A 27,205-nucleotide genomic window follows, 5' to 3' on the forward strand; every position below is an offset into this window, starting at 1 on the left:
TAATTAGGAGAAGGGGTGGGAGTCATCAATGAAACGCACACATTGCTGTCCAAGTTAAACCAGGAATTCCTAATGACTAACATTAATTGAAAAAAGACGGCTCAAAAAAAAATCTATGTGAAACATTAAACAAAGTTATCTGATGTTTATGTTTTTCTCCTTTAATAATTAATGGAATGTAAATAGTCAGGGGAGGCTACAGTTTTGCATTGTAACTAACCACCATTATAAATGGCAGTCAGATGTTTACATAATACCCAGAACCCTTCTGTATGGAAGGAGGTTACAAATCTGCCCCTTTTCCCTGTTCAAAGTCAAAAATAATGGTGCCTGATCCCCAGAGCATTCACTGCAAGAACTGTTTGCATATTCAGTTATTGTTTCTGCTGCGTCAGTCATCTGTTGAAGTTCACTCTAATGTGGCCCTGATCAATTCTGCCAGCTGTGCTTAAGTGCTGTTTACTATAATAACATCACACTGCATTCTTATTTGGCAACAACAGCTATGACAGCACCTAAATGCATTGAGAAGCCAAGATTTTTATCATGTACACAGATCAAATTGAAACTATTTACAGAGGACAGTGATGTTCTATTTCTGTCCATTCTAGTGAATACCAAGAGCGCAATAATGGCTTTGCCAAAAGCATTACTACTCTGCCCTTTCTAATAAGTGAAGAGCCTGTTGATCTAAATCCTCAATAGGATATAAAAATTATTTTCTGATTGTATACCTTATAATCTTGACCTTATAATCTTAAACATGCTGATTGACTTGAAATAAATAGACCTTTACCTCCAACATATCCTGATATAAGGTGTAGTGTGTGTAAATTACCTAAAAATAATTTCTTCCCAAAAGACCGAGCAGCCGAAACAGTAAAGGTGAAAGTTAAAAGGCAAACACAAATACAATCTTATAACAACAGATTAGGTCAACAAAATATTAAATATTATGCTCTGTCACCTGTTATAATAGTACATTTCATCTCATGTTAAGCAACAAGGCAAACTAAGCCAAGTATGTCACTAGGACGAACAATCAGTATTTCTACACAAAACTTACACAGTCATTGTGATCAACATTTGTTACTGTTTTGCCACTTTATATTTAAAGACTTTGTAAGTGAACTCTACATTTGCATGACATCAAATTTAGTGTTGTTTATTGTGATTTTAAAAATCTCATTCTTGTTTAGGTGATTCCTTCATCGTTTCCTTTATAACACATATGATATAAATAAAACTACTGGCTGCATAAAGAACAAAGTCAATGAAATGCCATCTTCTCAGAGGTTTTAATCTTCCTAAAGCAATAGCAAATAAGTGGACATTTTTAAGAATAGCATAGAAAACATATGGATAACTCTTAATATAAATTCATGTCATAGCTCATAAAGGCTCTGAAGGCTCCTTCTGAGCTATTATGGTGCATGCTGTGAATGTGTATTAACGTCAGTGCACAATCATATGTTAAGTACATAATATATTCGCATATTTAGTTCTATTCAAATGCCAATTTTAAAATATACTTTTTCTGAAGTCTTGGTTTCTAGTAGCCGTAATTTTTACATTAGCATCTATCAAAATAGTCACCTACTTTGACATTATTCAGCCTTTAAAATTATATTTGAACTCCCGCAAACTAGGAAACTATCTCTTTCTTTTCGTGCGCAGTCACTTAGCTACAGCCGAGTGAGAATTTTAGGAACTTATCTTTCTAAAGATGCTCAACACTTTATACATTTTATATTAACACTCTTTAGTAGATAATAATTATGTCCCCAAACAAAATCTTTCATTCCTGCTTTTTGTAGAAAACATGACATTCTATTACAATCATCAGGTTGCCAGCAAGAATCCAAAACAAAAATAATTCATTCAAACTCTTTAATCTAGTCATTGAAGATTGACAGTATCTTTTTATACTTTTGAAAGCTCTTTTAACATTAACTGATATTTTAGTGTGGGAAGAAACTAAAAGCTTTCTACATATAAAAGTTCATCTTTTACCTCCTCACCACCATCAGATAAAAGCATAAGGGGCTTGAAGCCACACTCAGATATACTGGTCCCATAGGAATGAACCCAGCGCATCATGAGTGCAGGGACAGGCAGCAAGTGTGAGCACTGACTTAGAAAAAGAGTCATGTTATCCCAGTAAGACAAGCTAGAGAACAGTTACATGTGACCTATTAATACTACTATGCATGGGATAATAGGAAGGCCTTCTTGTTACTCAAGATGAAGGTAGCCTGGCTAGAAAAATAAGCAAACCATTGCAAATATTGTAGTGACTGTCCTGTGAATGGATTGCCACACCAAATGACAGAACTCTCTCAATTCCACTTTCCAATAACTCCAAGGCACTCGGGATGTGACAGCATGATGAATACCACAACAGACAGCTCCAATATGGTACCATTTTACCAGATCAATATCTCGCTGCAATATAAGAAAAAAGGAGCTGATATTAGTCTACACAGTGTATTACAGATGAGGTACATTTCTTCTTACTGCACTCATGCTGAACCAAAGCAATAATTCATAGATCCCTTAAAAGGTTCCTGCACCACCACATGCAAAAAAAAAAAGCTAATCTTTATTTTAACATCTGCTGGAAGATGTTATAGCTTAAAGCAATAGGTATGCAAGTTTTTTTAAAATGTCTCTCTTTATCATTTTATCTAGATACGGGAATAGCAAAGTATATCCAAAATCTGAAACAACACAAACATTCATAGATTGCTGACATTGTTCTATCATCAGGATAAAGAAAACTGTACTCAATATTTTACTACAAAGCTACCTTAATCCCTCCTCAAGTAGGAGCCATAGAACTTTCCACATTTGGGGTGTATGAAATATAATCAATTCTCCATTATCTGTGATGGTTTATTCTTTTTCGGATTATTCCATATTTCCTTTTCAAAACCAAAGTCACCATGATCAAGTACTCATACTTAGCAAGACCCACAGAATAGGAAGCTGCCAAGAGTTCTTACCTACTGTACAAAGAATATTAGTTGCTAAGTGTACAACTCATTGAAAGTAATGCAAATAATTCTAATGACAGAGTCAAAATATAAATGATGGAGTGTTTTGTTGCTTTAAAATATTCTAATTTGTTCAAACCACAAGTACAAGGAGAAGTCAGAATAACAGATCATGCTAAATCCAAAGCCACCTAATTCAGACTTAATTTGACTCATGATTATCTTCTTTAATCCACTCTATTCATCATCTACTGGAGTGTTTTTCCTTTTCCTCATTTTCTCTCTTTTTTTTTTTTCATAACCTGTTTCAGTAAAATAAATATTTACTTCCTGAAACAAAGTTCTATTAAATTAACACTGTTCTATTAATGCTTTTTGAGGAACTTAGCAGCCAGCTCACCTGAGTCCTGCTTCCTTTCCAATCATGCCCATTTCCGATCTGGCACCACCCAAAGATCCTAACATAGAGATCCTCAATCAACATTTCTGAAAATCTGACGCTGGCTTCTGCCGGTCTCCTGCCCAACTGCAGGTAATAGTTGACCCCCACTTACCTCCCTCACTGCCACTCACTGAAGTGTCTGCACTGTGCTAGTGAAGTCTGTGACATATAGGAGTTAATACTTCACAAAGCTATGACTACTCCCAATATTTTCTAGTGTTGCCAACCTGAACCGTGAAGTAGGTCAGCACTAAGAGTTTTGTTTTACAGATAAGGAAAATGAGGTTTCAGAGGTTAAATGTCTTAGCCCATTGACCCAACAGCTGTCAGAATTTAGTAACCATTCTCTGGGCCAGTGCTTTCCAGCCCAGATTTTGTAATACCCCAGGGTGTCTCACATTTCCTAAAGCATTTCATGAAATTCTCAAAAAACATTCAATTAAAGACAAATATAGGCCAAATTATATATTTTAGACATAACCAGGAGAAACGGCACAAATATATAGTGCATCACAACTTGGTAAAGCATGGAAAACTGGGCTCTCTGGTAGTCCACTGCAAGCCAGGCAAGTCTTAGGAACAAGATAAAAACAGAGAGGTGTAATAATAAGACAAGCACGTTACCAGTCATTAAATATCATCTCATCTTTTGCACACATCACATTTAATACAATTACATTTTTATTCAGGAGAAGGGCAAAAATATAAGGAAATAATAATCATAAAATACTGTTGTCTCTTGATCTGCTCTTTGAAAATCAGCAAGAAAACTGATTAACTTTGTCTATGGGTTTTGTTTTATCATCTTCAAGGTAATTATACAGACTGAAAGGTTGCCTAGAAACGCTTGACTTGGCTAATATTGAGAAAGGGTATTCAACAGAGTTACCACTAATATTTATCTCCCCAGTTCATGTAGCTTATTTCTTTAAAGCAGACATCGATCAACTGTGGCATAACAAGAAAGATGTGTTTATTTTATGGACATTTATTAAAATACCACACATGAGTGAGGACACAGAAAGATACTTGAAACACTAAGGCTGTTCCATAGTTAGATGCTTCAACGTGGATCCTCATCATAACAGCAATGCTAATCAAAGGATATTAAAATTAGCCATTGCACAGGAATTGTACTCCTCAAACTTACCTTGCCACATCAGGAGGTAGACCAAACAGGTATTAAGCTGGTTACTCTGACCAAAGCTAGCAATAAATCTTAACTCTCTTCTTTTTGCCGTGGAGGCAACTGAGGCCCAGAAGTGCAAATCATTTGCCCAAGGTCACAATGTTAGTGTCAGAGGTGGGAAGATCTCCAAGTTAGGCCCAATTTGTCCCATTTTACCAATGGTACCCTTGAGGTTCAGAGACATTCCAGGGCTACTGAGAAGTAGAACTTGGGCTAGAATGCATGTATTCTAACTTTCAATTTGGTAGATGAAGAGGAACTCTCGTAGCCATCCATTTCTAACCATGTATCTTTCAAAATATGAGATACTTCACTCCTCAAATTAATGTCTAATAGAGACAAACTTGTATATTCAATCTTCAAATTCAATTAAGGCTGTCCCTTGACTACTTCCTCCTTTCAAATGAATTTCAAAAGTGTTTATTTCAATCATAGCATTAGAAACAAGTACATACAAACCCCTACTGTTTAAATTATTATACCAGGACAAAAGAACACAATATAATATTCACTACAGATAACTAATTCGTTAGTTGAGTAGGAGGCAAAAAATTTAAAAATTCTAAATATTAAAGAAAAATGTTAAATTCTTTTAATTCAAAAAACCTAAAATGCCTAAAACAAGATATTTAATAGTGCACTTGGACCTCATTTACTAGGAATTCCCTTTCTATTTCCCACTACTTCAGGGTTCTGAGAGTTGAACATACACCTCTATCATTTGTCATCAGGTTTGAACTTTTTCAGAATACTGACAGGCACTAGATTCTGGTTCAGGGTTGGTTTTGCAAACAATGGAAAATTTTTTTTTTTTATTTTGAAAGATACTATTAAAAGTTGAATAGCCACTATGTCCTAGACACTGTATTAGGAATCAAAGAAATAAAGGTCAAGATAAAGAAAAGGTCCCTCTAAGTGGATGAACTCACAGTCTAATAAGGAAGACTGATATGAGAAGAGATAATTATAGTACAAAGCAATTAGCTTTAGGGTAGAAACAGATGTGAAGAACTTCAGAAGTACAGTATATTTAACAGAAAAATCTGAACTCCATGACTGGTTTTCTTCTTGTTTTTTTTTTTTTTTTAATTTTTTTATGTTTATTTATTTTTGAGAGAGAGAAACAGAGCACGAGTGGGGGAGGGGCAGAGAGTCAGGAAGACACAGAATCTGAAGCAGGCTCCAGGCTCTGAGCTGTCAGCACAGAGCCCAACGCGGGGCTTGAACCCAGGAACCTAGAGTTCCTAAGACCTAGGCTGAAGTCAGAAGCCTAACAGACTGGACCACTCAGGCGCCCCTCCATGACTGGTTTTCTAAAATCAATAAATAATCATAACTTTCAGAGCATATTTATAAAGTTTGCTTTAAACTAAGAATGACCAAATATCTGATTATCATAGAAATGTCAGATTCACGTACATGCTTGCATGCCTGCTTTCCACCTGTGAGAATGACACAGTGAATTTGAAGGATCAGGGGAAATAATGGCTCACATTTCATATTTGTAACAAAAAATTCATACACTGCTGCTGTCTGATTACTTGGTTAAGTAAAATTCAGTGCAATAAACATGAGAAATAGGTATTAAAAGTTCCAGTAACAATGTTACATGTGTTTGAAGATTTTTGAAAGGGCTCATTATTGACAAAAGTAGTTTATTTAGCTTGAATAATTAATATTATGCCTCAGTAACTCATAATAAACATGCATTCAATTAAATGTTAAAATATCACTTGAATCAATACATAATAATTCAAGAGTCAGGATCAAAAGAAAAATTAAGTAAAACTATTTTAATGCCCTAAATGCCATAAGCACTAGAGCAAAAACAATAAAAGGATATTTGATTTTTATAAGCATTTTCTTTGGGGCTTTCATAAAATGATGTGGACCAGCGGCCAAGTCCTGGCTCGTAGAGTCTTTGCTGTCCGGCCTGAGCAAATCACCTAACCCCACCCCACCCTCCACCCACTCCCCACCAGGGATCACTTTTCCCAATCATTGAAATGGGTGTGACGTCACCAATCTCACAGGTGTATTGTTGAGAAGCCAAAATGGTTCTTCAGAGTGCTTTGAAAGTAGTGTCAGTGGTTGATCATCACAACAAAATTTTTCTATCATGCTTTTCAGGGTTGAATCAATAAAACGCATAGAAAGATGTGACCTCAAGTTCTAAATGAAGGATTTAATTTACAAAATACATAGCAACAAGGTATACATGAATTTGTTTCTATAACTAAAAACTATGTTTCTATTTTAGAATTACGTGTCTACTTATGTTTATGGAAACCTAAACATAAACATATGTTGTTTCCATAAACATAAGTAAAAAATAATTATTACTATATGATTAAAAGGAAGTCTATATTGTTTGTGGAATTGAGAACCAATTTGATAATATCAGATATTTTTAAGTTGACCACAAAAGATACAATCACCTGAGAGCAAAAAAGAGGCCCAGGACTGTGCAGTCACTGTCCCTTCCTGTAAATGTAAGTGCGTTAAACAGGGTTTGAACTAGTAGGTAACAACTGCCCAGAGAAATTGTCGGTTTTTCTTTAGAGACTGATAAATACTCATTGTGTGTCAGATGTGATATGTATATGTAAAATATATTAACAGAGGCAGAAATACACTTTCATGAAAAGGACTAGCAAATTTAATATTTTAAGCGACTGATATTGTAAAAAGAGACCAGGGGAAAACATCTCTGCCTAAAGAAGCGTAAGGAGTGAGACTGAGAAACAAAACACAGACATTGCTTCCAATTTGTTTTTAAATGTCACGTACATATAAAGTCCTTCAAAGCAATCGAGAAACTGTAAGTTCAAGTGATAACAGACCTCTATGAAATGCAGTTGCAAGAAACAGAAGAGCATTTAGGTCCTGAGACCTCGCCCACCCCCGAAAAATACCCCCAAATGTGTCGAAATAATTATTTAAGTAATAGCCTGAAACACTTTGAAAGGCACCATTTAATCAAAGTACAGTATCCTCTCTTCCTGAGCATGATACATCTCAACAGGAATATCTATCTGAATTCTTAATGGACCTGCTGAAGTTAACAACAAATAAATGAAAACAAGTAAGTATAAATATCTGCTATATTAAAAGATGACTGAGTGGCATATAATTCCTACTAGTAATTCTGTGCCCATGTTGAAGTTGAAATTAGTACACAGTTAATGCCTGCTTTGAAGAAAGTTATTATGTACCTTCCATACTGCAAACCAATAAACTCCCCCTCCCTCCCACTATGTTGTTGCTAGCCTTTGTCTTTTTTTTTTCCTGTGGTCCTGTTTAAATTCTCACCTTGCTCTGCCCTTGTCATCAAGTCGTTCAAGCACAAAGCAGGGAGCATGGGGAGTGTTTACTCATTTCCCAAGTCCATTATCTTACACATTAATCACTGGTCTGGAACTTTTGGACAATGCTGAATCTGTTACCTTTTTTTTCCCCCTTTCTGGCTGCTTTACTCATGAATCTGACAGTTCACCAGTTTCAGGCTGCACTTACACTTGATGACCTTTTCATTTGATTAACTATTTTTGTCCCTTAAAACAGTAAAGATACGTCGTTTGGAGTCCAGAGAAACCGTAACGAACTTAAATGCGGAAGATGAAGCCCTTATTTTTCAAATAGTGCTTTTTCTTCATGGAAAGGCGAACCAACGGAGCTAAATCTCTTAAATATTAGTTTGTGAAAATATTTGTCTTTGTTGGAATTGAGCCGGTTCTCTTTCCCACCGCCCCCCTTCCCTCACGATTATTAAGTGTCATTTTCAAAACAAAACAGTAATGAGAAATTCTGCTTAACTTTGGAAAGCAAATATTTTTAAATTTTAAAACAAACAAACTTTTTACTCTCTAAAATCTCCCCAGTTCTTGCATAATATGAAGGGGTTGTTCTGGGAATCCAAAGTTAAGGTTCAGTAATGATTACTAAACCAAGAGAAATAGATGTAAAAAAGCAGGACAGCTGGAGGCTCTTGAACTATAGTTGTCAAAAGATTTGTTTGTGAAACATGCATTTTATTGCCTTGTATGCATGTTATAATGAGGCATGGACAACTGCAACATTACACTTAATGATTGCATTTCTTGTTTCAGCCAGTTTCCTTGTCCTCTTGCAATTAACGTTTTCCCAGATCACCCAAGGCTACTTTGTCAGGAAAAAAAAAATCTGAAATTCACATAAATGAGCAATGTCAATAGTTTAGAAAGAGTTTACTTAGAGAACAAAGGGCCCTTATGAGGCACTAGTGAGAAGAAATGGGGAAAAAATGAGTCCTCACAATGTAAGCCTTTTCTTAAAGAGACTTGTTATCAAGCAGTTCGGGATAGTCCCTCAAATCTGCATTAAAATGCATTTCATTCCATTGACTCATTTGCATTAATTTCTCCCATTATATCTGAAAATGGCTGAATGTCTACCCAACACAATGCCACAGCCTATCACAGGCTACCACGGCGGCCCCAGGTGCCAATTTACTCCTCTTAGTTCTTTTCATTCTGTTTGCTGATTCTGACAACTGGAGTTCTCCTCTCAGTCCGAGGGACTTTTCAATTGGATTTGCTCGTGGTGACAAAATTGTTGCTTTGCTGAGAGGAGGGGGTTCTTTGATTGAGCGTCTATCATGCTGCCATGGGAAAGCGAGAGGCGAATGATTCTCAGTGGCTTCTGATTTCCAGTATTTGTTCAGCATTAGGCCCACTTATCTCCAGAAGAAAAAGCAACATGTAGAAAGAAAGTGACAGGCAGAAACACACTCACTTGCTCGTTCATTCTCACTGCGCTCTGTATTCAAACAAGGGGGACCTATTACACTGAAAGCTCCAGATCAGCCTCACTCAATTATCACAGTTAATCCTTATAGCTCTATAAAGTAAATATTTCATTACAATTTCAAATAAACAGTCACCCAATCTAATGAAGCAAGAACTCAAAGTGGCAATGTCATAGAACTCGTTACCGTCATCAAAGGAAAGGACACAGCCTTGTCTACTAATAATGAAAAAATGGATACTGGCATATTTATGAACTCAAGGGTGTGTGGTGGTGAAGGGTTCCACCCTCCCCCCCTTAGTGCCATTGACCAATTTATCTTTCCAAATACAATTCAATTATCAAAATTCTATTTGTCTTTTTTCTTTCCCTTTATTTCTCTCTTTCTCACCCCAGTCGCTCCTTCGTGCTAGTAATCTGCCTCACAGTCCATCATCGGTGCACAATGCACTTGGCACATTCAACAAGAACTTTCCTTTTTTTCCATGAACATCAGAGAATCTTGATATGGCGTTTCAAATTCAGGAATCTTACAGAATATAAAGTGATCATTTCCATGATCCATTGTCTCTACATCAATGTTACCTTAACCCTTTATCTTGTATGTCCTTTAATCCTTTGTCTCCTACTCTTATGCTCCAGGGGAAGAACATCTAAAAATAACTCTCATTTCACCAAATTTTAATAATTTGAAAAAAGCTTGAATTGAATAAAGATAAGTAGATTAAGTCCTTAATCAAATGTTGCATTACCTCTATGCTACTCTCTCATTTTAATCCTAATCTTCAGTCCCTTGGGGAATCATTTTCCTTAAATTATTATTTCATCCTTCTTATTAAATACTCTAATAGTCATTATATTTTCACACTTTTATAATTCACCCTATTGGACAGAAGAAGGTACAACATGTGTAATAGGACAATTTCACCTGTATTTGTTAGAATTTACTCAAAGGGTCGAAGGGGTCCCGTATTATACATTATGACACAAACCTTCTCTAGTTAGATGCTGACTACAACCACCTCTCCCTTTCTCTCAATTTAACTGTGCTCTGTTGAACTATCCTCTAATTATTGTCTCATAGAAGTTAGATGAATGCTCTTTGGCTAGTGGTGAAGATTTGCATTTTTTTTCTTTCCTCTGAGATTCTTAAATACTTATTCTCCTTTAAAATATCACCTGAAATCACTATTGCCCAAACACGTAGGGTCATACAAATCACCGGGGGAGGTTTCTTAAAATACAGGTTTTGATTCAGTAGATCTGGAGTGAGGCCTGGGATTCTGCAGTTTTAAAAAATGTTTATTTATTTATTTTGACAGAGAGAGAGAGAGTGGGAGAGGGACAGAGAAACAGAGAGGGAGAGGGAGAAGGAGAGAGAGAGAGAGAGAGAGAGAGAGAGAGAGAGAGAGAGAACAGAGAGAGAGAGGGAGAGGGACAGAGAAAGAGAGAGGGAGAGAGAGAATCCCAAGCAGGCTTCACACTGTCAGCGTGGTGCCCGAGGAGGGGCTCCAACTCATGAACTGTGAGATCATGACCTCAGTTGAAATCAGGAGTTGGACACTCAACTGGCTGAGCCATGCAGGTGTCCCTGGGATCCTGCATTTTTAATAAAATCACAGGTAATGCCAATACTGCTGGTCCCAGGACCATACACTGAGAAGACAAGAACTAAACTCCTGTATGGTATTTATAATTTTTTGGTATTTATAATTTCTATAATAAAATCACAAGTAGTGGATCTTGAGAATATTATTCAGAGAAAGCTACATGTATAGTTTTCAACACTGTTTTAATTTCATTAATAAAGATATCTAAAATATGAATGATTGTATTAATAAAGTTTCCTAAAATACAGATTTAAGTAAGAATGTTACTACTGTTATTAATTATACATTGATAATTGAGTGGTTTGATATGTACACATAATTATTAGCTCTTTCCATCCACATGACAACTTTAAAGGCCTCTGCTATTGTGTTACTCACATTAATGAAACAGGCTAGAATACTGAGTCGCTGAAATAAAATAACTGGTTCAAGGTAGGGGCTGGTACTCAAGTATTGCCTGCAAATGCACTGTCTGTGAAGTACAGTTCATTTTTTTTTTCAACGTTTATTTATTTTTGGGACAGAGAGAGACAGAGCATGAACGGGGGAGGGGCAGAAAGAGAGGGAGACACAGAATCAGAAACAGGCTCCAGGCTCTGAGCCATCAGCCCAGAGCCCGACGCGGGGCTCGAACTCCCGGACCGCGAGATCGTGACCTGGCTGAAGTCGGACGCTTAACCGACTGCGCCACCCAGGCGCCCCCGTGAAGTACAGTTCAAATCAACTTGACCCCCCATGGCATTGGATCTCAGTCTATGGCAACATGGACACTTAACACATTTTATACAAGGGTCCATAGTGTCGTAGACACTCTTCTGGGCCTTCTGCTTTCAGATGTGAAAGGACAAGCAAAGCTCCTGCCGGCCTGGCTCTGCACTACAAGTGAGCAACTGAACAAATTAGGGAGCAAAAACATTGAGCAAGAAAATGTCAGATGTGGGTATGTGCCATGAAGACAATGCTGTAATGGAAATAAGCGTCAGAAAAGTACTTAGGAATGCACATCTTAGAAATAAGTATATGTTCAAATTTTATGTTTAAGATCTGGTATTACTCTTGTTATTATTGGACCACATTAGCAACTTAATTTTCCTTAATAATTTCAGTTCACATAAACCTGCAAACAAGCCTAAGCGGCTTAACACTGGTATAAAGAACTGTGCTCACAACACAGATATGGAAAGACATGTTTGAAGACTGTTACCTTTGGTATCATCTCCTATATATGTTGCTTTCACTGATATCTTAACACTCTCTGAGCCCAGTGTCATAATCTTCATCATAAACATTAACACTTACGTATCATTTTATTTAATGGTTTTGTTGAAAACATCTTACATGCTAAGTGAATTAATAGTACAACGGCTTTGTCAAGTATAAAACTGCTGTAGCCATTTTCCAGATTATAAAACCGAGGCACAGAAGACTTAACTATAAATCCAGATTTATGTGGCTGGTAAGCATCAAAGTTAAGTTTGAAATCTGGGCAGTTGCATTCCAATGTCTGTGCTCTTAATAGTTTGCCTCTCATTCTTGTTTATAAAAAAAAAATGACAGTTATAAATTATTTCCAAGATTCTATTTGCTCACAAATGCTAAAACCCAATGATACTGATTTAAAATATAAAGTCTAAAGGTCAGGCTGTGTTATTGTCTGTTTGGTTTTGTTTTTTGTTTGGTTGGTTGGTTGGTTGGTTGGAATATTTAAGTGTTTAGAATTATGCAGACCTCTGATTAAAGTTACCCCATTTTTAAATTTGTTTTAATATTTATTTTTGAGAGAGAGAGAGAGAGAGAGACAGAGTGTGAGAGGGGGAGGGACAGAAAGAGAGAGGGAGACACAGAATCCAAAGCAGGCTCCAGGCTCTGTGCTGACCTGAGCTGTCAGCACAGAGCCCAATGCAGGGCTGGAATTCAAGAACCCTAGAGATCATGACCTGAGCTGCAGTTGGACGCTTAACCGACTGAGCCACCCAGGCACCCCATCCCATTTTTAATTAGAGATTCTGCATTCCTTCCTTTATATACCTTTGAAATCAGGTAGATTTCAAAAACAGAGGATTACATATAGAAATAGTAAATCTAATAATCGATCATTAAAATAAAAGTGTCACATATGTAATTTACAAAGGCTTGTGCTCCACAGGAAATACTGGTCAGAATAGTTAGCACTATATGATTCTTTAATGCAATGGTTGGATTTTAAAAACAAATTAATCTTTTAATAACATTCAGTGTTTAGAAGATTAAATATGGATGATTTAAGTAAGAACATCATTACCACTATGAATAATATTAATAATTAGCTGCCTTAATGTACACTTCATTTTTCACTATTTTTATTCTCACAATATTTAAAGTCTCCAGCAGTTCATTATGTTATAGTAATAATACAAACCTCAAAATTATCACATACACATACACCCTGCTCAAAGAATTATAATACACTTAATTGTATAAAACTAAATTTATGTTATAACTTAAATAAAGAAAATGTCCAATAAAAGCACAACAAAAGAGAAGTGAAGGCAGTGATGAAGTCTCAAAATGTTGTTGCCTTGAGATATGTCAGTTTGATGTCAGTTTGATCTGTTTCACTCCACACATCTAATAATTGCCTGGTCTAGTTGTGCTTATACAGGTGCTTAATCTATGCTCAACACATGAAAGTTTTCATTTTGCTTTTTTACTCTTTAGGGTTTGAAGATATGCCAATGCAGTAAATATGCGACTACTCCATCTCCGGTAGGAGAATTCTCTGTAGACTGATTTCCTAGGCACCTTGATAGCTGTTTACATCTTGAAATATATTGGTCTTTTGATTTTAGCAACAACACTGTAATTGATTATCTTTTTAGATCTTTAACCACGCCTCCTTTTTTCACAGAATCCTCTCCTGATTTTCCTAAAAAGTAAATACTATTCAGAGTTTCATTTTTAGCTCTTCCCTCTCTCTCCAAATCATCTTTTCCAAGAATTCCCATTCATTCCAATTTTCAATTTCCAAGTAAGGTGCAAAGTGGTCCCCCCACTGATATAAATACTGTTAACTAACTCTGGACACCACCATTTGGCTATTGCACACTTATCACAAATACATTTCCATGAACTGGTCACCTTTTCCCAATTCCGCTCCTCCTTTTGTATTCCCTTTCCTGCTGAACCATCCATCAACTCATACAAACCAGACATTTGGAAGACATTAACTTCTGACTTCACCTGCTCCTTACATCTCCTCTCATTAACAAACACCTAATATGTGATCATATTCCACTAGTTCTTTCTAGCCTTTAAGGCACTGTTACATCCATTTCTCCCTCTCCATTCCTGTGGTGACTGTCTTAGCAAAGGCTCTATTTATTTGCTACCCAGACTGTTAACAATAGTCTTCTAACTAGGCTTCTTGCCTCTGTGAAAATTAAGAAAAGGAAACATCACTAGGGTGGAATCAGGTTTGGCAGGGGGCGCCGTCATGCCCTATGACTCATTGTACATTGCAGACCCAACCAGAAGAGAGAGACCTACTTGTGCCTTGCCTGTGAATACTATTTTACTATGGCAGCACAGAGTAGGAAGGCTTCCTCCTCCCCCCCCCCCCCCCCCCCGGCAACACCCCAGCCAATGTGAGACAATCACAACTCAGCCAGTCAAAAGTCACTATGCTTCACACTCCCAGTTTATACCAATGGACTTTTTTGTTTGTAACAGCTCCTCCCAACTTCCTGCTTTCCTCTACAAGAGAGCAGTTCATCTCCTTTGCTCCTGGGAATTGACATACCTTGCATGTCCTGGAGTACAATTCTCTGTTATTCTTGAATACACCCATCTTTTGCTGGTAAAGTAACTGGCAGTTTTATTTTGAAGGTTAACACCTCCAATTGTACGGCACTTTCCAACTGGACCCCCAGTTGGCTGCTAAAGTTTTGCTTATGCCATGCAAATTTGGTTATGTAATGTGCTGTAGTAAGTCTTTCTCATCCGTAATATTTCCTCATTGCTTTCAGAATATAATCTAAACTCCATAGACTAAATGACAGCCTTCATGATCGGCCCCTGCCTATCACTCCAACCCATCTTTAAACAGCAATAATAATAGTTGTCATTGCATGTGCCTGGCACTGTTAAAATGCTTTTATATACTATCTTATTTACTCTTTCTATCAACCATAGGAAGTGGGATTTGAGACCCCCAATTTTACCAGTAATGTTCCCAGATTTAACTCATCGAAAATCACTGGATTAGAGAATAACAGAGCCTGGGGCTAAAACAGGTTCAAACTAAGAGTGAGGTCCTTACAACCGCTTTTCTACCCCCACCCCCACCCCCCCAAATTCCCTCCCCTCTTTACCTTTTTCCCTTTCTGCTCTAAGTTCTAATCCAGCAGTTTTCAACCCTCGAGGTACATTAGAGTGTATAATCACCTGGGAAGGTTTTAAAAACCTCAGTGGCCTGGCTTCACTCATCTCTTAAGATTTCTATTTTGTTAGTGTGAAGTAGGGTCTGGGCATCAGTATTTTTTAAGAGCAGCCTAGATTTTTCTAGGGTGCAGCCAGGTTTGAGATATGCTGCCTAATGAAACTGAATTATATATAGCTACACGAAACATCATGTAACCTCTTTATATCTGATCCCAGTGACTGTAATTCTTTCTCCCTATGTAATTGTGTATCCTGGATGTTTGAGCTTCCTGCAGATGGAAGTCGTGGATTGCTTGGATTTATAACTGATGTGACTGGTGGGCAGTAGGCCCTTAACAATAACTTATAAAATAAATACATACGACTTGCTGATTGCTCTTACAAAGACTTTGTAGGAATTAATATGAATACTGAAATGTAATATTTTGAAGTTCCTTAAATTTCTCAGAAGCTAGGAAAGAATAAAAGCCCCAAAGAAAATGATTTTAATACATGAAATTATTTACACATAAAAAGTGTCAGTATCTTCCTGCAAAAAGGTCTTAGATGAGGACCAAAAAAAAGTTATTTTTCAAAGTTTTGTAGTGATTAGCATCATGCACAATGTACATGAAAACTCACAGGCTAGATTGATAGAGTAAGATAACAAAGTCAAGGAGAGATCTTATTTTCTGGTTGAGACTCCCCTCCCTTCAGATAAAACAGATCATAAACACTACACCTTTATGCAACTTCCATTTCTCCCCCAGTGACACTACATTTTCCTGATGATTAATTACTTAATCATTGGGAGACTAAAATATCATATTACTTGGCAATTGAAATATCATACTATTTGACATTGTTTATCAGTAAACTAACTTAATTTTATTATTGATACAATGATTTAAGTTTCTATTATAATCTGGGCTATTCCTATAATTTTTAAGAAGGAAGAAATTTAGGAATTTTAGCTTATTTACATAAGGTTTTATGAACATTTTAATAAGATCTAAAAATCCCATCTCTCTGCTGTTATGTAAAACGAAAAGCTAAGTTATAGTATTTTGAGGGGTGATTTGGTGGGGGGATAAAATACATAAGAATATAAAGAGAATCTGAATGCCCACATAATAAAAATTAATCATGGTGAATTGCTTTGGGGAGAATCATACACTTGACCCACATTGAAGACTGAAATATTAATCCATTTCTATGACAGAGATCAAGCTTCATAGTCGCTTTTTATCCTCCTCATAATAGAAGCAACAGTTGTAAACCATAATGTTATAGTTCAAACAATGCCCCCCCTAAGACTTCAAATTTATTATAGCATTCATCTCCAAGACAAAAGACCTGGTGTAGGAAAAAAGCTCTTTTTAGCAAAAAGCATGGTTGTTATTTATGGCTCAGATGCAAAGAATGAGTTTGGGGAATTTATCAGAGATGAAGGTATGAAATGTTTTAGCTTGTTCTTCTCTCTCTAATCCATAAACCATTTTCTCAGCCACCCAAGTGAATTCTAATGGAACAGGAATGATGAAATAATATTTTCCTAGCCCTTTAACACTTTTTCTTCTGTGTAAGTTTCAGTGAGATGAGAAGAATGTGATTTCTTAAAATTAAGGGTATTTTAAGCAGCAGATAAGCAGTATTTTCCAATACTATGTAATTTAGTCCCTGGGGCAAAATTCAGCATTTTTAATGATGGTGTAGTGTTTATGTGTTTAATTCTGAAAATCCCTACTATTACTATTAGTATTATTATGGGCTATCATGAAATTAGAATTTCAGAATAAGCACATTTTCACTAAAACTATTTCAGTAATAGAAGTCCCGTTATTGCCTCTGAAAACTCAACAGTGTTCCTCAACCTCTTTTATTTGAATATTCTTAATCATTAGCTATACCTGCATCAGCACTCCTTAAAATAAGACATGCCATCATCAAAACCAAAATAACTTATGGATTTCCTATTGCCCATCCTTTCTTTTTGAAATGAGTATAAGGCCACAAGAGGGGCGTTTATTTCTCTAATGATCAGGACTGGGAGAAGCCTCATGCAGGTAGGAAGGTGTGGGATATAACAGGATGTAATGAAAATTCATTCTTTATACTCACATATTGCTTTCCTTAAGACGAAAACATATTCAATAAATGGGAGTGGGGAAAAATGCAAAATGTACAGTATTTGCCCTCAAGAAAGTAAAATGTTTGTAGTTTATGCACTTTTAAAAGTGTTATAAGAACAGCTCTATGGTGCTGAGCACAATGAATGAACAATAAAGATGCCATTTGTTTTTTTCTTTCCTAATTCAAAAAAAGACAGGTAATTTTAGAACAAAATAAAGCAGCTGGAATAAAATATGGAATAATCCTTAAACTGAAAACCTTTCCTGGCATTGTTTGATAGATGGTATACTGCTTCTATTGTTTGCCAAATTCCATTTAAATTGCTCAAACAGCTCAAGGAAAATGTGGACTCTATCTGGACAGTTTTTAACATCATAATCACTGGAATTAAGAACAACCCACTGCTGAGTTATTTGCCATCATGCATTTCGATTGCACATTTGCTGAGTGTTGGTGCTTTTTCTCCCCCTAGTTTTGATACTATAATTCCTTTGCCACAATTTTCATCTGTATTAGACTACTTTAGCTTGACATAGAAATAAAAGTTAATTAGTTTCTATGGCGACCTATGCATTAAACATTGCAGTTCTTTCAGATTTGTAAATACATTCCAACTTAGTATTCAGAATGCAATGTGTATAAGCATTCAGTACAAATAGTGTGAGTTTGTTTGCAGTTAAGATAGAATAGGGACTTGAGCCAGATGACATAATTCATTTGAGTATACAGTGTCAGTGAAAGATGTCCTAAATTTGACATCTGTGTGCCTTTTACTTATATTTAAAGCCACACACGTCTTTCCAATATTTTTTCTAAATGCTTCTTAACAATTTAATACATATACTCTACACAAAATATCTTAAATTTTTCTAGGCTCATTTTAGGTGCAAAGTGCTAAATAGGGGCCATTTCGCTAAGCCAATAGAGTCTGGACTTTTTTCTCTAAAAAGTAGTTTGCAAAGCTTTGTGCACAATAAAAACACCTGTAGAACTTCTTTAAAAGTACTAATTTCTCAGTTTCACCTCCAGAATGTGAAATTCAGCATATGTAGGATGAGACCAATGAATCTACACTGTTATCGTGCACCCTAGTTGATAATAATGTTTGCGTTGGTAGGATCACTTTCATAAAACACAGAATGTAAATCAGATACTCTTTAACCAAATGTAGCCAAAAAAAAAAAAAAACTTTTAAGTTATCAAGTTATCAGCATATCACGATTTTAGTACTCTTGTGAAACATTATTTCTTATATTGAGGGTATAAAAATCAGGCTTCTCACACCATTACTCTAATTTTAATTTCTTTGGAGCAATAAATAATATTCTTCATAAAGAAATCTTCCAGAAAGACCAAATATATCAGTTATTGATTGAAATTAATAACATGTGACATGATCCTATGCATAAAGACCTTTCACAAAAAGCAGATGATTTACATGAAAAAGGAGGCTAAATTTTACTATCCACTATTTTCTACAGACAATATTCTTTCTCTATCATGGGAAAGGCAAGCTGTAATACATTATGCTTTGGGATTCTAATCAGAAACCTATAAACAATGTATAACTTACAAATGCCCTTCAGTGCATTAGAATACTTTTAGTACAGCTTTAAAATTTTAAATCAATTCTGCCATTCACTCCATATTATTTATCTTCAATTTCTCCATATTTTAAATGTCACTGTGTCATATTAAGTAATAAAAAGTTTAAAAGATTATAACCTGAACTTGGCAGATATTCACTTTCATTATTAGGCCTGAAATCCTTGCCTTCTTCTATTTTCACTACCAAAAGAGTCTTACTTCTGAGTTTTGCTGTTTTCATTCTTAAATGCAATGAAATCCTGCATTCACTGGACAACCTGAAGTATCATAATGCTGCTTTAAGCCAATTCTAATAGTAAGTTAATAGTAAGTAAATCTAAAACACTTGGCTCTCAATAGAACTCTTTTGTCACCTATCTTCAAAACTGTAATATTTTGGTAGTCTAAATCATCCTTCAAATCTATCAGGTATACCACTTATATGTCCCATATTCCAGTAACATTTCATTTGCTCCAATCTGAAGCTCACAAAAGAAAACAGGCACTCGAAGATTGGTTTTTATATGCACCATAGGTACAAATTATAACTACATTATATAACAGGCTTTATTGTAAGAAAGTGATCCATACCAAATATGCTTGGGTGGTAAATATAATTTCTTTTCCCAAAACGTCCCCTTAAATAAGTGTTGTTTTCATTAACTTTGTCCCTGTTGTAATGGCGATAGGAATCTCTGTTAACTAAAGCTAGTAAAATCCATGTAAATATTAGTAATTCAGGACTGAGAATTTTATGGAAACAAAACTATGGACAGAACATCCAGGTGCCTCTGTCCAATATAACACAGATCTTTCCTTGACGACATGGTTTTTGCCGTAACACTGCTCTCATTAGATTGGAATTTGTGTTACCTTCCTTGTACCAGGACTTACTAATAGGATTGCTAGCAATTATTATACTGAAATGAAATCAGCACAAACTATTAGATCTGTTTAAACAAGTTAAAAATAAACCTTGATTAAATGTTCTTTTATAAGAAGCTGCTCATTAGGGCTACATGGCCTTCAGAAAAATTGGTGTTTCATTAACATCAAAGAATGTATTGCATTTAAACTCCCTAGCCTAAAAAGTTATGTATGAAATAAAGTTTTCAAAATATTTTAGATAATGAAATTTTAGAAAAGATCTTACTTATGGTTCTCGGTTTAGTCAGTAGAAAGAAATATACTCTTAAGATAGTATTAATAATGAGATTACAAAGAATACCACCACCACCAAAAGCAAAAATAAGCCAAACAAAAAAGTCAAAAACTTTGCTAAAGTGATCAAATGATAAATTTCTTCTAAACTGAGGTACAACTCTGTTATGAAATAGCTGAGTTAGAAAGTCATTTCGGTATTTAAATGCAAATAAGAATTTACTTTTGCAAAAAATCAGCAACTTTTGAACCATGGTAGCATTTATATGACTCTAAAAGTAGAAGTATACCTTTCTAGAAAGCAGAAATCACTTCTCCCCTATAACAATGAATCAATAAACTACTTTGACCTGACTTGGTAGAAATTGTTCTGTGGATGATAAATGACCGAAAATAATTAAGATATAATGTTGGTAAATGTAAGTATAGGGCCTACAAAGTCATAGAAAGGATTTGGGTGTATTTCTTGTCATTTTCCATCTTCCTATCTCCACACCATTAGGCACATATATGCATACAAATACACGCGTGCGTGCGCGCGCGTGCACACACACACGCGCGCGCACACACACACACACACACACACACACACATACACACTATTTATCCCACTAGAATAAGATGAATATTAGTTGTACAATACTTGAGTAAAGGTGGGCATCATCTCCATCGTTGAGGATGGGTAAAGGATAAAAAAAAAAAAAAAAAAAACTATTCCAGAAATGAACTACCAACTAAATTGTCAAACATTGAAATTCACAAAAGCATACTAACTAGAGTTAACAGCAGATCGATTCATTTATAGATTCTAATTTACTACAGTGCTCAAAGTTTTTTAAAACAAGATTTCATTTTTCTGAACAGTACATGTATTATTCTGAACAAACCATGCAGTAATCACTAGTGTAATTTAATCTCTTCATATAGACTGATCTCTATAGTATACTTGCCCCGTGCCTACACAGTAATATGAATATGTTCTGGTGTTTTAAAGGAACAAACCTCCTAGTTTAGGTAATTAAAATTCCTTAATTAAACGTACTATGGCATAGACAATGCATTCTTTATAAATCTGTGAGCATGCCTAAAAGCAACAAAATCACACTTTTGTTAAAGCATTTGTGTGTATTTTGCACAATTTTTAAAAGTTTAACCTCTGTAGATCAATGTGCTTCCTTAAAAGACTTTAATAAATTAAAGTGGAGAGAGCTTTTTTTCACCAGGCAGAAAAAGCTGATGAGACAGGTTTAGTTTAATCTCAGGCAATAGAAGTCATTAACCATTCTCTCAGGGATTAAAATATAGCTTGCCCTTTTCTTCTCTCACTTATCATTAGCATCACTTTAATCTCCTAGCGTTTCACACTGCTATTTTAATCATTACTTACTGCCTTTTGACAAGTGCAGAACATGCTTTTTCTCATTGAGGCAATATCCTGGTTTTAGCTGACAAATGTAGGACATAATGTAAAAATATCAAAGTGACATCTCTTAAACACACCTTCATCATAAAAATCTCTAAAGTTACAATATTCCTTTGTCTAGTATTTCCATGAAAATTATCATTTGAAAGGTTTATATCTTAAACAAAGAAAAAAAAAGTTTCTTCTAAATACAACAAAAACTAGTTTGGAAAAAATATTAAACTCATAATGAGACCCCAAAATGCACACATAAATATTAATCTTTTGCTCTGCAATAGTCAGGAACTTCCAAATACTTACAAAAGCAGCCTGCTGTTGCAATAGAACTTTGATAACAAAATATACAATATTGAAATGTCTACTCCATTACCATTTGATGCTTTTTAATTACACAAAATAGTACATACATCCCAGGTTGAACCAAAATAAAACACTACATTGATTATGCCTAATTCTATTATTTTTATAATACCCACCACATGTGTGATGATCAATAAACATTAAGTGATTCTTAAGAGAAAATTTAGATGGAATGATAGTTACAGTCATATTAATATATAACATCTGAAAATCTAATGAGAATGCTACAACTGAACTTTCTGTTACACTTTCTAAATTGTTATTTCAGATACAAGAAAAACCATATGATGTTTGTTAATGTTCTTTTATCTAATGACATTTAGTCTAATTTATAGAATCTCATTAATCTAATCTTCCTAAATGTGAAGTGGATAACAAATTTGGAATGAGTCTCTTGGGATTCAGGAATTTAAGTTTTATATTGTCCTTAGATATAAATATTATAAGATGAGAAGATATTCCAGCCTCTTTATAATATACTATTTTTACTCAAAAGTAAACCATTGAAATATTTGGTAATTATAAAATCTGACTTTTAAAACCAAAGTACCAATTTTTTGGTAACGATCACTCACACTTGGCCCCAAGCCCTTTAATCTAGTCCATCTGTAATGATCTCACAGTACTTTCAACCATTATTTAACTGTTAGAAGAAAAAATATGTCGCACTATATGTTTCGACAATAAAATCCCTTCTTAAGCTTCACAAAGCAGAACAATTCATTATTTGATCCCTTTCCAGGTTCAAAGTCTGTCTTATTACAGTACTTCAAAGAAATATGTAATCAAAGACAAACAGCTGTGAAAACAATCTTTTATTACTTTATTATCATTGAGAATATATCTTTGGAGTAAACCAATGGAAATGGAATACAAATAATCCCCATTAAGGTAGTTGTTTTGCATTAGTTCACAAACTATGCACAATTATCTGTAAGGTTTTAATTTTATTTCTTATAAATAGATTAATGGCACAGTCCAGTCACTCTAACGTCTGTCAAAAAGAAACGAAACAACAACAAACACACACACACACAACAAAAAACAAAAGAACAACAACAACAACAAAGAGTGGGCTGCTCTAATGTCAAACAAATGTTTTTAATAAACAAATTTTCAAAATGATATTAAGTGATGTGACTCTCTGGATTAACATTAACCTGAAGTGAAATCATATTCTCTGATGCTCATGCTAATCAGGGAGAACTGCAATATTGTTCAACTACAAATTGGTATACACATAATTAGAATTTAGTACCACTTACACTCTGTTCTGAAAACAGACACAGAATGAAGCAATTACCTTCTAAGGTAGTAGCTGCGTCACCAAAATTATTCCCATATTTTAGGCATCACACAGTAATCTGGTTATGTTTCTACTTCTTAGAATGCAGGGTTTCTATCATCAATATGCAAATAGATTGGAAAATATAACACAAAGTGTTCAATCTGCAGGCTGGTAAGACACTCTGCAGGTGTCAGAGTAGAAGTGATGATGTTTTGCCAACCCCTACAATAAAGAACATGTGGAGGCAGGAGGAACAAATATCCCTTGAGCGCATATTATACGATAGAAAAGTTATACATTATTTCATGTAATTCAGACACCATATCGCCGAGGAAAGCATTACCATGCACATTTTAAAGATGTGGAAACTTAAAAAACTGAGTAACTTTTGACTCATTTCTGGGTTAACCTAACTCCAAAGTCAACGTGCTCTTGCATTAGACCAGATACCGTCTATGCTAGAACAAACTTTCTAGGTGCACGTCCTCAAATGCTCTTACAAGGCACTACATTCTAACAAATCTAGCATTTCTTTAGCAGATCCTAAGGCGTGACTACATAGTCAGGGACAAAATGGTTAATCATGACTTTCTACAAAGCTGAACTGATGATTCATCAATACAGGCCACAATTAGAAAGACCATTGTCTCTACAGTTCTATGAACATATTGGTAGGCCAAGAGCCTCACGACATCGCTCTCACCAAAAGATACGACGGAAAGATGCAAACATACCACCTCACACTGACAAACCAAAGAAAATGGAAACATAACATAAGTATCATGAGACTATGGCCATATAGGCAAACAGTTAATTAAGCTTAGTACATGAATTTTGAAAAAAATAGTGGTACAGCCACTTCATTTTTCTGATAGCTCAGTATAATCTTAAATAGTTTTTTTTTTAATTTTTTTTTTCAACGTTTATTTATTTTTGGGACAGAGAGAGAGCATGAACGGGGGAGGGGCAGAGAGAGAGGGAGACACAGAATCGGAAACAGGCTCCAGGCTCTGAGCCATCAGCCCAGAGCCCGACGCGGGGCTTGAACTCACGGACCGCGAGATCGTGACCTGGCTGAAGTCGGACGCTTAACCGACTGTGCCACCCAGGCGCCCCTAATCTTAAATAGTTTTAATATCTTCGTATTTGTTTAAAAGTCTCTATAAATATAGGTACATGCACACATACACATACATATTATACAAAGACACATATATGTTAACTACACTATAGTAAGTTCTTTTCTACTTACATATAACATGGTCTTACTCGAAAGTGTAAGTCTGAACTGAATATAATTGTTGCAGGCTTCCCTCGATATTAATAAGGTTATCTGAGTGCCACTTAGAGAAAAGAAAAAAAAATAAAGGAACAACAGGTAGTAGGTGAAAAGAATTTAATTAAAAAACAAAAAACGAAAAACAGAGGCATCTGAGTAGTTCAGTCAGTTAAGCATCTGACTTCGGCTCAGGTCATGATCCCATGGTTTGTGGGTTCAAACTCCGTGTCAGGCTCGCTCTCTCTCTCTCTCTCTCTCTCTCTCTCTCTCTCTCTCTCTGCCCTTCCCTTGCTTGTGCACTCTGTCTCTCTCTCTCTCTCTCTCTCTCTCTCTCTCTCTCAAAAACAAAATACACGTTAAAAAAAATAAAAAGTAAAAACTTTTGTCACAGGTAAAAACTAAAAAATCACTTTAGCATAAACATTGAATCCTCTATTTTAAATAATATAAAAAAACAAAATTCCTAGAAACTGTGGCCAGCCAAGTGTAGAGATACTGAAGGAAACGGAAGTGCTTATTTGAAGTCCTGATCCTTCAATTCATAGTACAGCTTGGTTCAGTTTTACTGGTTACTAAATAAACAGTATCAGAATTGGAAATGCATTTAATGCATGACTCAATTTCCATAAAAGTTAATTTCCTGACTTTTCAGTTTGATTGCATCAGAAGTTATTCAGTGCAGGAGGGCAAAACAAAGCCAGTTGCTGCAGCTTTGGAATAATTAAGTAGTAATTTGACCAAACATTTCCTTCCTTTCTGTGTATTTCTCAAAGTCACTATTACACTACAAATTTTAGCAGAAACATTTTTAATGGGCATAATGCATAAGGGAAATAGTGCATAGCACAATGTTTCACAATCAGGGTAGGCAGCACCATCATGAGACCACTTTTTACTGCTATCTTTAGATGTACTTGAGATAAACTTTTGATTTTCAGGCTTTGGAATCTTCAGATTACAGAAATGAAAGTCACCATCATCAATTTTCACATCCAAGCCCAATTTATTATTCAATAGGAAACAACCTATAGAAAATTATATGAATAGTGCAATATTGTGACTTCAGATGTTACGCTAATGCAATGTTTTGTTAACATATTGACTTATGAAGATCAGACTGGTTAATGTCATTCCACTGTTTCCAGTTTGGATGATGCTATAATAAGCAATAAAGAAAGGAGGACTATCAATCCTTGAATTCCCATAGTCCTGGATCATTTGCCTTTGTTAAAAATGTATCATTCATAAAATTATGTGAAAAGATCTTGTACAGCTTTTACTTTTTAACTTTTTTGAGAGCACTTTCTTAAATATAATTTCATTTCATTACTGAACAAAAATTAAAAGTATGTTTGAATCTTTTTGCTCAGATGAAAAATTGGTAAAAATTGGAAGAGAATTGGAAAAATTTTCCTCAACCTCCCCCAAACATACTCTGCTGCTGCCTTTACTTTGCAACTCATTGGTAAATTTTTTTAGTCTTTATCATTCACCTACACTAAATGACTTCTCATCTGACTTGATCTGTCGGTATACCTTGTTCTTTCTTCAATATTCCCTACTCCCCACCCTGTCTCAGATACCTTAGACTCCTCTTGGCCTACAATGCAAATATGGAGAAGAATCCTCAAAGCTCTCCAAGCCCTGTGCATTACTTTTCTATCTTAATGATCAACCAAAATTTTAATATGTATTCTTTTCACCTCCTGTAGTCCTGCTATCAAGCATATTTCACTGTCTTACTCCCTGGGTTTACAAAAGTCACACTTTTGTTATTTTTATTAATTTTTTTATATTTATTTGAGAGAGAGAGAGAGAGAAAGAGAAAGAGAATCTTAAGCAGGTTCCACACTCGGCACAGAGGTGGGGGTGGGGCTCGATCCCAGGACCCTAGGATCATGACCTGAGCCGAAATCAACAGTTGGACGTTCAACTGACTCATCCAGGTGCCCCATCCATTTTGTTACTTAGAGGTATATTTCTTCTAATGGAGGAGAGGGAGCTCAAAGGGCACTGACACCTACTTTTGGAAGACAGTGCAGCATAGAGAACATGAACATTAGAGTCAGGCCTTGAGGGCTTATACCTTATCTCTATCAAGGTGTTTTGTAACTTAATGAGTCTCAGTTTCCTCATTACTGAAATGGGTTTAATGATATCCATATCATAGGGTTATTATTAGATTAAATGCACAAAATATGCAAGTTTTTCATAGTATATTATAGGTGCTATTCAAAAAGTATCATTTTTCCTCTTCTAGGAAATAATGTATGAATATAAAAAGGAAATATTCTCAATTATAATATCTTAGGCTTTTAAAATCTATGTGAATCTGTATAAATGACAGCATCTCTTTGTGGCCATCATTTAAAAAATAAAAACTAATCCAAACTAATCTATACAGTCCAAATTAGGACTATATGATTCATTAAGTTCCTATACTAGATTTGCTGACCTCTGCCAGCCATTTAAAATTTTAAATATTTGGGGGATGATGCACCTGGCTGACTCAGCCAGTAGAACATGTGACTCTTGATCTTGGGGTTGCAAGTTG

At 35.4% G+C, this 27,205-nt stretch overlaps 1 protein-coding gene and 1 long non-coding RNA gene across 3 annotated transcripts in view; both read right to left on the bottom strand.

Moving 5' to 3' along the window:
• The window catches only part of DACH1 (dachshund family transcription factor 1), a 432,209-nt gene that overhangs the window by 310,430 nt on the left and 94,574 nt on the right, over positions 1–27,205 (bottom strand). The gene's annotated exons all lie outside the window — the stretch shown is intronic.
• LOC123384448 overlaps positions 1,877–27,205 on the bottom strand; it is a 33,532-nt gene continuing 8,203 nt past the window's right edge. The window contains exon 2 of the long non-coding RNA XR_006595547.1: positions 1,877–2,445. This is a non-coding gene — a long non-coding RNA (uncharacterized LOC123384448). The remainder of the gene's footprint in view (positions 2,446–27,205) is intronic.

Source organism: Felis catus, chromosome A1 (genome assembly GCF_018350175.1).
Source record: "Felis catus isolate Fca126 chromosome A1, F.catus_Fca126_mat1.0, whole genome shotgun sequence".
NCBI classification, from domain to species: domain Eukaryota; kingdom Metazoa; phylum Chordata; class Mammalia; order Carnivora; family Felidae; genus Felis; species Felis catus.